The sequence below is a fragment of the Leptonychotes weddellii genome, chromosome 13 (genome assembly GCF_054177405.1).
Source record: "Leptonychotes weddellii isolate Sample4059 chromosome 13, ASM5417740v2, whole genome shotgun sequence".
NCBI lineage: Eukaryota > Metazoa > Chordata > Mammalia > Carnivora > Phocidae > Leptonychotes > Leptonychotes weddellii.
The window spans coordinates 60294985-60307215 of NC_138381.1; the positions used below are offsets into that span (position 1 = coordinate 60294985).

The 12231-nt window shown below is 44.4% G+C and overlaps 1 pseudogene; it reads left to right on the forward strand.

Moving 5' to 3' along the window:
- The first annotated feature begins 10938 nt into the window (after positions 1 to 10938).
- On the forward strand, positions 10939 to 11329 carry LOC115941016 (NADH dehydrogenase [ubiquinone] 1 alpha subcomplex subunit 1 pseudogene; annotated as a pseudogene).
- The last annotated feature ends 902 nt before the right edge of the window (positions 11330 to 12231 follow it).

Consider the following 12231-nt stretch of genomic DNA (forward strand, 5'->3'; position numbering starts at 1 on the left):
CTGTCATACCAGGAACCCATCTAGCCACTACCTGATAGCCTGGGCAAAGACTGGGCACTGGTCTCACTTCCCCACAGCATTGATCGCCCATCTCTGCCCCTGGCAGAGATTAAGGAAGTCCCGTGGCACCAAGGAACCCTGGTGCACAGGACTACCCAAGAAATCTGACCACTGATAGGCAGAAGTGGGTGGGACCTGGGGGCCTGGCAGGTCTGGGGCTGTGGCCAGTCTCAGGATATATTTTGTGAGATACTTTTTACAATTCTGGCAGTTCTCCAAGCCTTGGCTTCCTTGTCTGTAAAGTGGGGATGATGAGGGACTGACTTGGAAGGGTTGTAGTGAGGATTAATAACGTATACCAGGTGCTGGGCACAAAGCCAGGCTCCCCATGAGTGAGAATGAACTTCAGCCCCTTCCCTGGCCCCCTCTGTTCCTGCTCTCTGCCTCTGTCCCTCTAGAGCCTTTGGGGACCCCCAAAACTGACTCTCCACAGCAACTTGCCTCCTCTGTATTTCCCTGGCTCCAGTCCCACTTTTCCTACTTGGTATGCCCCAAGCACAAGTCCCCACTTGTGCTTTCATTTTTCATGTATCAGGCCTTTACTTATGCCAATCTTCAAATCACATCCAGTTTCTGACAATAATAACCTTAATAATAACAACATACGTTGTGTTTACTAAGTGCCAGGTGCCCTTCTAAACACTTCACATATATTAAATTCAGTCTGTCCTTAACAACTGCCCAAAGAGTTAGGGACTATTTTTACAGTTAAGCAACTCACCCCAAACACACAGCTTTAAGTGGTACACCGAGGACCTGAACCTAGGCCCAGAGTCTGTTTCTTTGTTGCTGCCCTGCACTCAGGAGTGCCACGGCTTGACCCCAGCTGTCCTGGGAGCTCCCACTCAGCTCCTTCCATTCTCCGTGCACACCACTCATTCCCAGGGCCGGGCCTTTACCCACGGAATGCCCTCTGCCTGGAAAGCTCTTCCTCTGCAGCTCTGGGCATCTGAATCTTACCCTTTCCACAACCTTCATTGCTGCTGCTCTCCTGGGTCGTCACCACTGTGCCCTGGTTCACGGGGATCTCCAGGGACAGCCAGCTTGGTGCAGATCCCAGTGCCAGCACTTTCCAACTGGGTGACCTTTGGCAGGTGTGTCTCCTTTTCCTGGTGTGGAAAACAAGGGTAACAGTTTCTCATTCACACGGCTGCTGTGAGGATTACATGGACTGATATCTATGAGCACATTAGGAAATACTCAAAAACCTGTACTATCTCCCTCACCAGACTACACCCTCCTAAAAATGAACATAGGCAAACTTTTTCTGTAAAGAGCCAGAGGGTAAACATTTTCAGCTTTGTGGGCCTATGGTCTCTGTCACAGCTACTCAGCTCTGCCCCTTGTGTAAGAGCAGTCTGGCACAGATAATACATAGATGGATGGGCATGGCCTGTGCCAATAAAACTTCACTGATGGGGGCGCCTGGGTGGCTCAGATGGTTAAGCGTCTGCCTTCGGCTCAGGTCATGATCCCAGGGTCCTGGGATCGAGTTCCGCATCGGGCTCCCTGCTAGGCGGGGAGCCTGCTTCTCCCTCTGCCTCTGCCTCTCTCTCTCTCTGACTTTCATGAATAATAAATAAAACTTAAAAAAAAAAAAAACTTCACTGATGGATGCTGAAATCTGAATTTCATATAATTTTTACATGTTACAAAATATTATTCTTCTTTTGATTTTCCCACAACCATTAAAAAATGTAAAAACCATTCATAGCTCACAGGCTGTACAAAAACAGGTTGGCCCCCCGGCTAGAGTTTACTGACCACTGTCCAAGGGCATTTCTCCAGGCCCTCCCCGGATTTCAAATCTTGGATTTCACCCAGACAGGGGTCCCAGCCTACCATGGGCTCACGGTTTGTGTGAGTTAAGCTGCTCTGACACCCAGAGCTTGTGATTTCTTGGTCTGCGGATCAATCCATCGATCCCTGCAGAGTGCAATGCCACATCCCCTAACCAAGGTCGTTCCAAGAACTCCAGAGCCTACGCAAAGAAGGGCCTAATGTGCTCAGAACAAGAATGGCCTGCCCAGGTCACCTATCCTGTTTTCTGGTCCTTTTGTTTGTAGAAGTAGAGGAGGGTAGAAGTAGAGGAGGAAGGTCAAGGGGAAAGGGTAGTCAGGGAGCTGGCAAAAGGAAGGCGTTGTAGGGAGTGGTGAATGAATCCTGTTACTGCTTGCTCCAGTTCTTCCTTAGGGCTGATTTATCTCTGCTTTCTGACTTTTCTGAAAGGTCTGGACTCTGAAGCACCAGGGATGAAGCACCAGGCTGCTAGCTTGGGCAGTGAATTCAGAATTTCACAGTTCTCTTGAGTGCCCCTTGCAGGAGGAAATTCCACGGTCATGCCCCCTCTTACATTTGAATGATAGTAGTCAGCACTCATCCTGAAGTTACCTAAAACTTGCCCTAAAGTTATCACCAGCATCTCTAAAATTCATTCTGGGCCTTGGAGAAAGCAGGCTGGTGGGATTTCCTCCAATTTACATAATCGTGCCTGGCCACTGAGTGCCTGGCAGCAGAGCCTCTAGAATTCTAGTCCTTACACACTCCCCTCCCCCCTCTCATGGCTACCTCTGACCCTCCTCTGAACCTCTCCAAGAGTGCAGGATGCCTTTAGACCCCGTGAAGCATTCTCCCTGGGGGTGGAGAGGAGGAGGGCAGAGCAATAAATGTCTGGATCTGCATCTCTTGCTAAACTTCTGTGAAGGGAAATACCAAATATTTATCTAAGGGAAGAAATCTGTCCTAACAAAACATGTTTCCTTTGAGAACAGGGCAGTGTGGAGGTAGGTGCCTCTGAATAAAGCTTCTTTGTATCACTGTGGATGGGTACAACAGGAAAATAACTTATTTTTGCTTCAAGGAAAATCTGCTGCCCTCCCTAAATCTGGTGCCCTACCCCATGGCCAGTCCATACCAGGCAGAGGTCGAAGCCTGTGGCAACACTGGAGAGGAAACTGCGTGATTATTGACATCTCCCTCTCTCCTTCAAGGGCATTCTCTTCTGATTTTCTCTTCTGAGTCAAAATCTGTGCCCTGAGCCTGCTGAATGTTTTGGCATCATGTTAAGGAGCACAAGCTCCACGAGTGGCAGGGCTTGTGGGTTTTTTTGTTTTTTTTTTTTGTTTTTGGATGATGATAAACTATTTGCTCATTCATGTAGTTTCCTCTGCCTGTTAAGTCCTTATCTCTTGCATACCTGAGGAATTTTTATTCAGAAGCTCAGTTCACATAGCCCCTTGTCTGTACAGCTTTCTCTGTTCCTCCAGAAGAGAGTTTTCATTTATTACATCACTACCATGTACCATGCACTGCGCCAGAGGCCTTATGTATATCAACTACCCTATGGGGTAGCTACTATTTTATTCTCACTGAGGCCCAGAGATATTAAGTAATTGCCATTGTCACATAGCTGTGAAGTTGGTAGAGCTGACCAATCCTGAACTGCTCAGACTGTGGAGCCCAGGGCTCCATCGCTGTGTTTCCCTCTGTGCCATCGCCCTGTTCTGTGCATATTTCTACTCTTGCATCATCTTTTTATGAATCTATCTCCCCATATGAGATCAGGTTTCTTTGCAAATGGGATTCATGCAAAGATAATTCATTTCTGTATTTCCAATACCTAGAATAGTGCTTGGCACTGAGTAACCACTAATTCATCCAACAGATATTCTGAGTGGCTACTGTGTGCTAAGAAAGACTGAATTCCTGTTCTCAAGGAGCTTAAGCATACAGAGTTGTACAGGACATGGGACATATACCTAAACAGATGTTGGTACCACAAGAGAAAATATAACATGGGAGGTAAGGGAAAATAAATTCTCTGATGATTTGGAGAAGGATGATGTGCCAGCCGGGTGAGAGAAGATGCCATTAGAGTAGGACCCTGGAACACCCTTAGGACTTGAAGATGTAGGATGGGTGGGGGAGGAGCAAGAGGGCTCAGAGAAGGAAGGACATGGGCAGATACCAGTCCAGAAATATCTGAAGTCCAGATACCAGCTGACGATCAAAGTGACAAATCCCTTCATGCCACTGAGGGAGAAAAGGGCCATTTCAGACTGTGTAGGAGCTGCTGGGGAAAAGTCAGCCAGCCGTCAGACTGAGAAGAACTAGTTAGGGCAGACTGTGCTCCAATGTGGGGGCCAGTGTGGGTGACTGAACAAAGACAATTTCCTAGGGGAATTCTGCAAATCTTCTTTCATTATAACAAGAACTACTGCTATTTATTGAGGACACAGTTCTGATTCTTGTGATCATGACACATACACTTGTCTCCATTTCACAAGAAGAAAACCAGCACAGAAAAAAAAAAAAAACCTGAGATTTAGAATCAGAAGATCTTGATTCCAAGGCTCACTCTTACTTTTCTATACCAATGGCAGAACTTTTCTGGAAAATTATTAGAATTTACCAAAAGCCTAAAAATGTTTATATCTTTTAAACCAGTAATTCTACTTTTTGGAAGATATCTAACAAAGTAAGCCTCAGCAGCTTAATGCAAAAAGATGTATATAAATTGTGGAAGCAGCCTAAATGGCTGGTTAATAAACAATCATTTGAAAATGATGATTACAAAAAACGGTTAGTACCATGGGGGGAAATGTTTGTATCAAAAGTAGTGATGAGAAAACAGCAGGTTATGGAAAAACAAAATTGCCTATGTGATAAGATCTGAACAATGTTAAAAAGATACATGGGGAAAAAGACTGGAAAGAAATGCAATTGCCACTGGTTTATCCCAGCATCTTATCCTGGATAAACTTGAAGGTTTCTGATCTTTTTCAATAGCTGCCCTCAGTGACACAATGCCAGACCCCCTTTTCTCACTGGGTAGCTTAATGATGGATGCCATGATTCTCAGCTACTTTCAGGAACTCAAATAGTCTCCTTCTGGTATTTAAGATTAATTTTAAATGTTTATACAATAAAAATATTCATTTTTGAAATGTCCATCTCAAGTTCCCTTCAAAGCTCCGCTCTGCCCCTTCCCAGGGAAGTTAGACCTGGCCATGGCTCTGGGGGTTTGAGGCGAGGGTAGGGGAACACAGCCTGTCCTCCACTTCCGCGCTGGTTCCTCTCTGTGGGAGGGCTGGGGACAGAGCTAGGGAGGCCCAGGTCTTCCTACCTGACAACTAAGGGAAAGCCAGGGTCTCTCTGATGGTTGGTTGCTGCTCTTCAAGGCTAAATGGCTGCTGGTTGCCATCTTCCTCTGTGTGGCAACATCAAAACACTGGCTCTCTTGTGCAGAACTTTCTGAATCTCAGCTTCCTTACCTGTAAAACAGAAAACAAACTACCTTATGTGGGTGATGTGGAAACAGAACAAGATAATGTATGTGGGAGCACTATCAACTATAAAGCACTATGTAAACAATATTCCCTATTATTATTACTTTGAGGAGCCTATTATTTGGAATGTCTACTATTATTTGATTTTTTAAAAGGTTTTATTTATTTATTTGACAGAGAGAGACACAGCAAGAGAGGGAACACAATCACGGGGAGTGGGAGAGGGAGAAGCAGACTTCCCGCTGAGCAGGGAGCCCGATACGGGGCTCGATCCCAGGACCCTGGGATCATGACCTGAGCTGAAGGCAGACGCTTAACAACTGAGCCACCCAGGTGCCTCAAGAATGTCTACTATTATTTGAAATGGATACCTCCACTTAGAGATCAAATAGATATTTCACTTAATAGGTAGAAACAGAACTGGTGAATATCGCCCCCCCCCAACCCAGCTCTTCTCCCAGTCTTCTCCATCTCAGTTAAACAGCAACTCCATTCTTCCAGTGATGCAAGCCAAAACCCTTGCAGGTAGCTGTGGCCCTCTCCTCCTCTCACACCCCACCCACATCCAATCCCTCAGCAGACCCTGCTGACTTTTAAATCAAACCTACTAGTCAATAGCTTCTTCCCACTTCTGCTACTACCCCGTCCAAGCCACATCACCTCTCTCTGGCAACCATCCTCCAGTTGGTCTTCCTCCTCTACCCTTGCTTCGCTGTGATCGACTCCACACTGCAGCCAGAGTAAGCCTTGTCAAACCTAAGTTGGTTCACATCATTTTTGTTTTCAAACCCTTCAGTGGTTTTCCATCTCACTTAAAGCAAACCCCAAATCCCCTGCCAAGGTGTACAAGGCCCCATATGATCTGGCCACTGGTTTCCTCTCTGACCTTGCTCCTACCACTCTCTCTGTCAGTCACTTAGCCCCAGCCACACCATCTTCTCACTGTTCCTCCCACAAGCCAAGCATGCTCCTGCTTCAGGGCCTTTGCACTCTCTAGTTCCTTTGCCATGAATATTCTTTCTCCAGATGATCACAGGACTTGCTCCCTCACCTCAACAGAGTTGTTTTCCCTGATCACCAAATTTAAAACAACACACTCTTGCCCTATCCTTCTTTCCTGCTTTTTCTCCTTTCTTAGCAGTTAGCACCCCTGACATATTACATATTTATCTGGTTATGGTCTACCTTCTCCCACTAAAATGCTGGACTTTGCCCACTGCTACATTCCCAATACCCAGTAAAGAAGTGAATTCTTTCCAAACATTTCTTTATAATGACCATTTCATAGATATACCTGCCCAAGTCTGGTGGCAATTTTCATGCCCTTGGGTTCTTCTGGATTGGGTTCCCTTCCTTGTGTATTGGGGAAAATCACATGCTTCCTTCTAGGAAGGAAGGGTAACAAAAGCCTATTTCCATGTTCAACTTTAAGTGTAATTGCCCTGGCACTTGGGGTTTGGGGTTGGAGAGAAGAGGAGGGGATTTGCCCTTAGTGTCTGACCATCTTTAACGCTCTTCCTGATGTCTGTAGTTTGGAGTCTGGCAAGATGCATTCTGCCACAGCCCACTCTCTGGGAAGTTGCACTGTGGTAAAGACAAATACATGTAAATAACCAAGAAATGTGATCTAGGAAGTGGGTAGGTATGGGGCATTTATTGTATTTATGGAGGGTGGAAGGAGGAGGACCTAGCAGAGCATACACCCAGAGCTCCACAGAGTTGTTACTGGTCTTAAGAGTTGGGAGATGGGGTCACATAAGACCATGAACTCTAGGGACGCTCCCATCTACATTCACCACCCCACTTGGTTCAACTTTCACAGGAGGCCAAAATAAAACTCGGTAGCCACTCAACCTGCATGGTGACTATGTCTGATCTCAGGGTGCTTTGTCTTAAGGGGAGAAGGAGCACATCTCTATTCTCAATATAGAGGCTGATTCCCACATAACGACCAGCTTATTTATGGGTCCATGTGGTCATGATACTCATGGTCTTCAGGTGCTGCAGCCTCCAACCCTGCTCTTCTGACCTTAGCTGGCATTGGGCTACCTTCCCTGCCCCTTATACAGAAAGCTGCACTTCCCTGAACTGTTTTCAACAAGCTGCTCTCTTCCTTCTCAGACCTGCCTGGACTGGCTAGGGCACTCCACAACAATGTTCTATTTTCCCTTGGCAGAACCCGCCTCTGGCTCCAACCCTTTGCCACCAGCGGCACCTGTATGCAACTACCCCGGAGAGACCAGTAGGGGGAGCCAGGAAAATTCAGATTCTTCAGCTAGACAAAAGGGGTCAAGGATAAAAGCTACTTCTAAAGAGGTTCAGCTAATTTTCTCCTCATTTAAGATACACAGAACCAAGTGCCCTGTTAAAACAGCTGGTTGTGAGGTTCAGGTGAGTGGAAAGCCAAAGGGAATTCATCCATTCAGTCATCAACAACTATTTACTAAGCACCTACTACATGCCAGACTAGGCATTGCATATAGAGTAATTAATGACAAAGACTGCTGAAGTCCCTAACCTCATACATTAAAGTTGGTGAACTAGGAGGGAGAATAGGTAAGTGAGGTCTAGGCACTTGGATCAAAGTGCATGCATGATAGGTTCATAGAACCCTGGGAGTGGGAGAGACAAAAGAACAGAGTTTGAGGCCAGAAAACACCTATGATTCTACCAATGCAAAAAACTGCCAGAGAAAGAATGTCAGGCCCAATAAAGCTGCTAAAAGCAATCTAAATGAGAGCACACATCCCAGTATCTAAGGGAAATAGCTTCAAGAACAAGTAGAAACTGAAAACTTGATCAATATACTGATTTTGTTTCAAAATAATCCAGTGGGGAAAAGGAGTAAATGGAAGTAGAGATAAAACAAGATTGGCCACATGTTGATGATTCCAATAGCTGGGTGGCAGGTACCTGCTAATTCATTATATTATTCTCTCTACTTCTGCATATCTTTGAAAATTCCCATAGGAAAATTTCATATATACCAACAATTTGATCAATAACCACTACAGACAAGTTTCACAGAAGACATCCTATTTGTTATGGGGGAAAACTGAGCATCTCTGCTCATCCAAAATTCCTAAAGAGTTCAGAACACACTGAGGCTGTGAACATTTTCTCACCTGTCCCCACTTCTCTCATAGATCTGTTGCCAGAGCCCATGATCTTGATCCTTCAAAGAATGGTACAATGAATGCAAGTTATTCACTGAGGCTCCTTACCTGTGTTATTTACCAAAGCGGGGAAGAAACTCAAAACCTCCCTTGGGGAAAATACTGAAAAGTAAATTCTATCTTCTGTTGCCCAATAAGGAAGGAGTGTGTGGTAATGATGATGAGAAGGGGATCAATGGGAGTCGGGGATTAATTCTGTTCCCAGTAGCACTGTAAGGTCACTGGACAACCTTGAACAAATCCCATAATCTCTGGAAGCTCCTCCTTTCTAAAGGCAGGGACATATTACATATGGAAACAGCACTTGTAAATGCTTGTTTTGGCAGCATAAGAAAAGTTCAAAAGACAGGTTCTTTCCCATGTGTCTCATCAGTGTGACATCTCAGGAATGGTTATTCACAAATAAGCATACAGCAGATTGTAAGGTTGGAGCCACTCTTGATCTCTGCACAGCTGTGGTCCAAGAAAGAGGTTTTCTTAGAGGCCTTCTACCCCAGAAACTGAACTCACAACTGGCAGGAAGTATTGGGTCTGAGCTGAGGCAGATCGGAGTAGTCTGCGTTTCTATGAGGATGACCTAAAAAAGCAGCCAGCATTCTCTGACATCGAGGCGGGGAGGCTTGATAGCTAATGAGTCTGGGTCCAGAAGAAACAGTGCAAACAAGGCGATCTAGAAAAGTTAAAAGCAACCCAGAAAACAGGTAAAATAAAAACTTAACAAAAATAGCACAGCAGAGCAAGGCAAAATAAAACAAACACTTCATAATTATTTTAAATGACAAGGGTACTGATTATGCAAATGATCCACACAGAAGTGTGTGTTCCCCAAAAAGTGAAAAGAAAAATACAAAATACTGTTCACAATACACAAATGTACTCAGGAGCAGGCTTGCAATAATAAAAGTAGAGAATTCACAAAGCTACAGTAATCAAAACAACATGGTACCAGCATAAGGATAAGTATATATATCAATGGAATAGAACTGAGAGTCCAGAAATAAATCCATACATCTATGAATAATTGATTTTCCACAAGGTGCCAAGACCATTCAATGGGGAAAAGATAGTCTTTCAACAAATGGTGCTGGGACAGCTGGATAGACATATGCAAAATATGACACCAACAGGACAAGCAACCAAAGGAAAAAAAAAACTAGATTTCATCAAAATTAAAAACTTTTATGTGTCAAAGGACTATCAAGAAAGTGAAAACAGGGGTGCCTGGCTGTCTCAGTTGATGGATGGAGCTTGGGACTCTTGATCTTGGGGTTATGAGTTCGAGTCCCATGTTGGGTACAGAGATTACTTAAAAATAAAATCTTTTTTAAAAGGGGGGGCGGAGTGCCTGGATGGCTCAGTCGGTTGGGCATCTGCTTTTGGCTTTGGTCATGACCCCAAGATCCTGGGATCAAGCCTGCATTGGGCTCCCTGCTCAGCAGGGAGCCTGCTTCTCCCTCTCCCTCTGCCCCTCCCCCTGCTTGTGCTCTCTCTCTCTCTCAAATAAATAAATAAATCTTTTTAAAAAATAGATTTTTGGGGTGCCTGGGTGGCTCAGTCATTAGGCGTCTGCCTTCGGCTCAGGTCATGATCCCAGGGTCCTGGGATGGGCCCCGCATCGGGCTCCCTGCTGGGCGGGAAGCCTACTTCTCCCTCTCCCACTCCCCCTGCTTGTGTTCTCTCTCTTGCTGTATCTCTGTCAAATAAATAAATAAATAATCTTTAAAAAATTGTTTTTAAAAATAAATAAAACTTAAAAGGGGCGCCTGGGTGGCTCAGTTGGTTGAGCATCCAATTCTTGATTTTGGCTCAGGTCATGATCTCAGGGTCCCGGTATCGAGTTCTGTGTTGAGCTCTTCACTCAGTGGGGAGTCTGCTTGAGATTCTCTCTCTCCCTCTCCCCTTGCTCACACACTCTCTCTCTCCCTCTCTCTCAAATAAATAAATAAATAAATCTTTATAAAAATTTTTTTTAAGTGAAAGCATAACCCATAGATTGGGAGAAAATATCTCATATATTTGATAAAAATCTATCCAGAATATATAAAGAACTCTTACAATTCAAAAATAAAGAAGACAGGGCGCCTGGGTGGCTCCGTTGGTTGAGCGACTGCCTTCAGCTCAGGTCATGATCCTGGAGTCCCGGAATCGAGTCCCACATCAGGCTCCCTGCTCAGCAGGGCGTCTGCTTCTCCCTCTGACCCTCCCCCCTCTCATGTGCTCTCTCTCTCTCTCATTCTCTCTCTCAAATGAATAAATAAAATCTTTAAAAAAAAAAACAAAGAAGACAAACAACCCAATTTAAAGACAGGCAAACGACTGTAATAAACATTTCTTCAAAGAAGATAAATGGCCAGCAAGACATGGAAAGACGCTCAACATCTTGTTATTATTAGGAAAACGCAAATCAGCACCTTTAGCAGGCCGGGAAGGCAGGGGTTTGGCTCTGGCAACCGGGCTGCGATGTGGTTCGAGATCCTGCCCGGGATCGGCGTCATGGCCGTGTGCTTGGTCATCCCCGGCATAGGCACAGCGCACATCCACAGGTTCAGTAACAGCGGCAAGGAAAAAAGGGTTGCCTATTATCCATTATCAGTGGAGTTTGATGCAAAGAGATAGGCGGGTCTCTGGGGTTAATTGTTACTATTGTCAAAGGGTTTGGAGAATATCAATTAAGGAAGCATTTTCCTGATTGATGAAAAATAACTCAGTCATACTCATCTACCCCTTCTAGAAGGTTATGCAGTGTATTAATGTAGTGCATAATAAAAACAACAAAAAAGGAAAAAACAAAAGTGCACATCAAAACCACAATAAGATACCATTTTACCCCACTAGGATGACAATAATAAAATAAGGGGGGAGGGTGAATGGGAATAACAAGTGTTAGCAAGGATATGGAGAAATTTTAACACTCCCACATTGCTGGTGAGAACACAGAGGTGCAGTCACAGTGGACTGGCAGTTCCTCAAAAAGTTAAACACAGAATTACCCAGCAATTCCACTCCTGGGTATATACCCCAAAGAACTTAAAACAACTATCGAACAAGAACCTGTACGTGAATGTTCATAGCAGCATTATTCATAATAGCCAAATGTGGAAAAAACCACCAACTGATGAATGGATAAATAAAATGTGGTGTACCCATACAAGGGATATTATTCAGCCATAAAAAGGAATGAAATACTGATACATGTTGCAACACAGATGAATCTCAAAAACATTACTTCTAGTAAAAGAAGCCAGACACAAAAGGTCAAATGTAGTATGATTCCATTGATATGAAATGTCCAGAATAGGCAAATCCCTAGAAACAGAAAGTAGATCAAGGCTGGGGAGAGGAGAGGATAGAGAGTGATTGCTAACAGATAGTAGGTTTCTTTTTGGAGTGATGAAAATGTTCTGGAATTAAGATGGTGATGATGGTTGCACGACCTTGTTAATATACTAAAAACTGCTCAAATGTAGCTGTAAATTGAATTTTATAGTATGTGAATTATAGCTCAATTTTAACAAGTGGAGCATTCATAAGTTTTTTTGTTAAATTTTCTTAAGTTCATTACATTTTTTTAAAGAGATTTTATTTATTTATTTGAGAGTGAGAATGAGCTGGGGCGGGGAAGAGCTAAGGGAGAGGCACGGGGAGAAGCAGACTCCCCGCTGAGCAGGGAGCCCAACGATCATGACCTTAGCTGAAAGCAGACACTT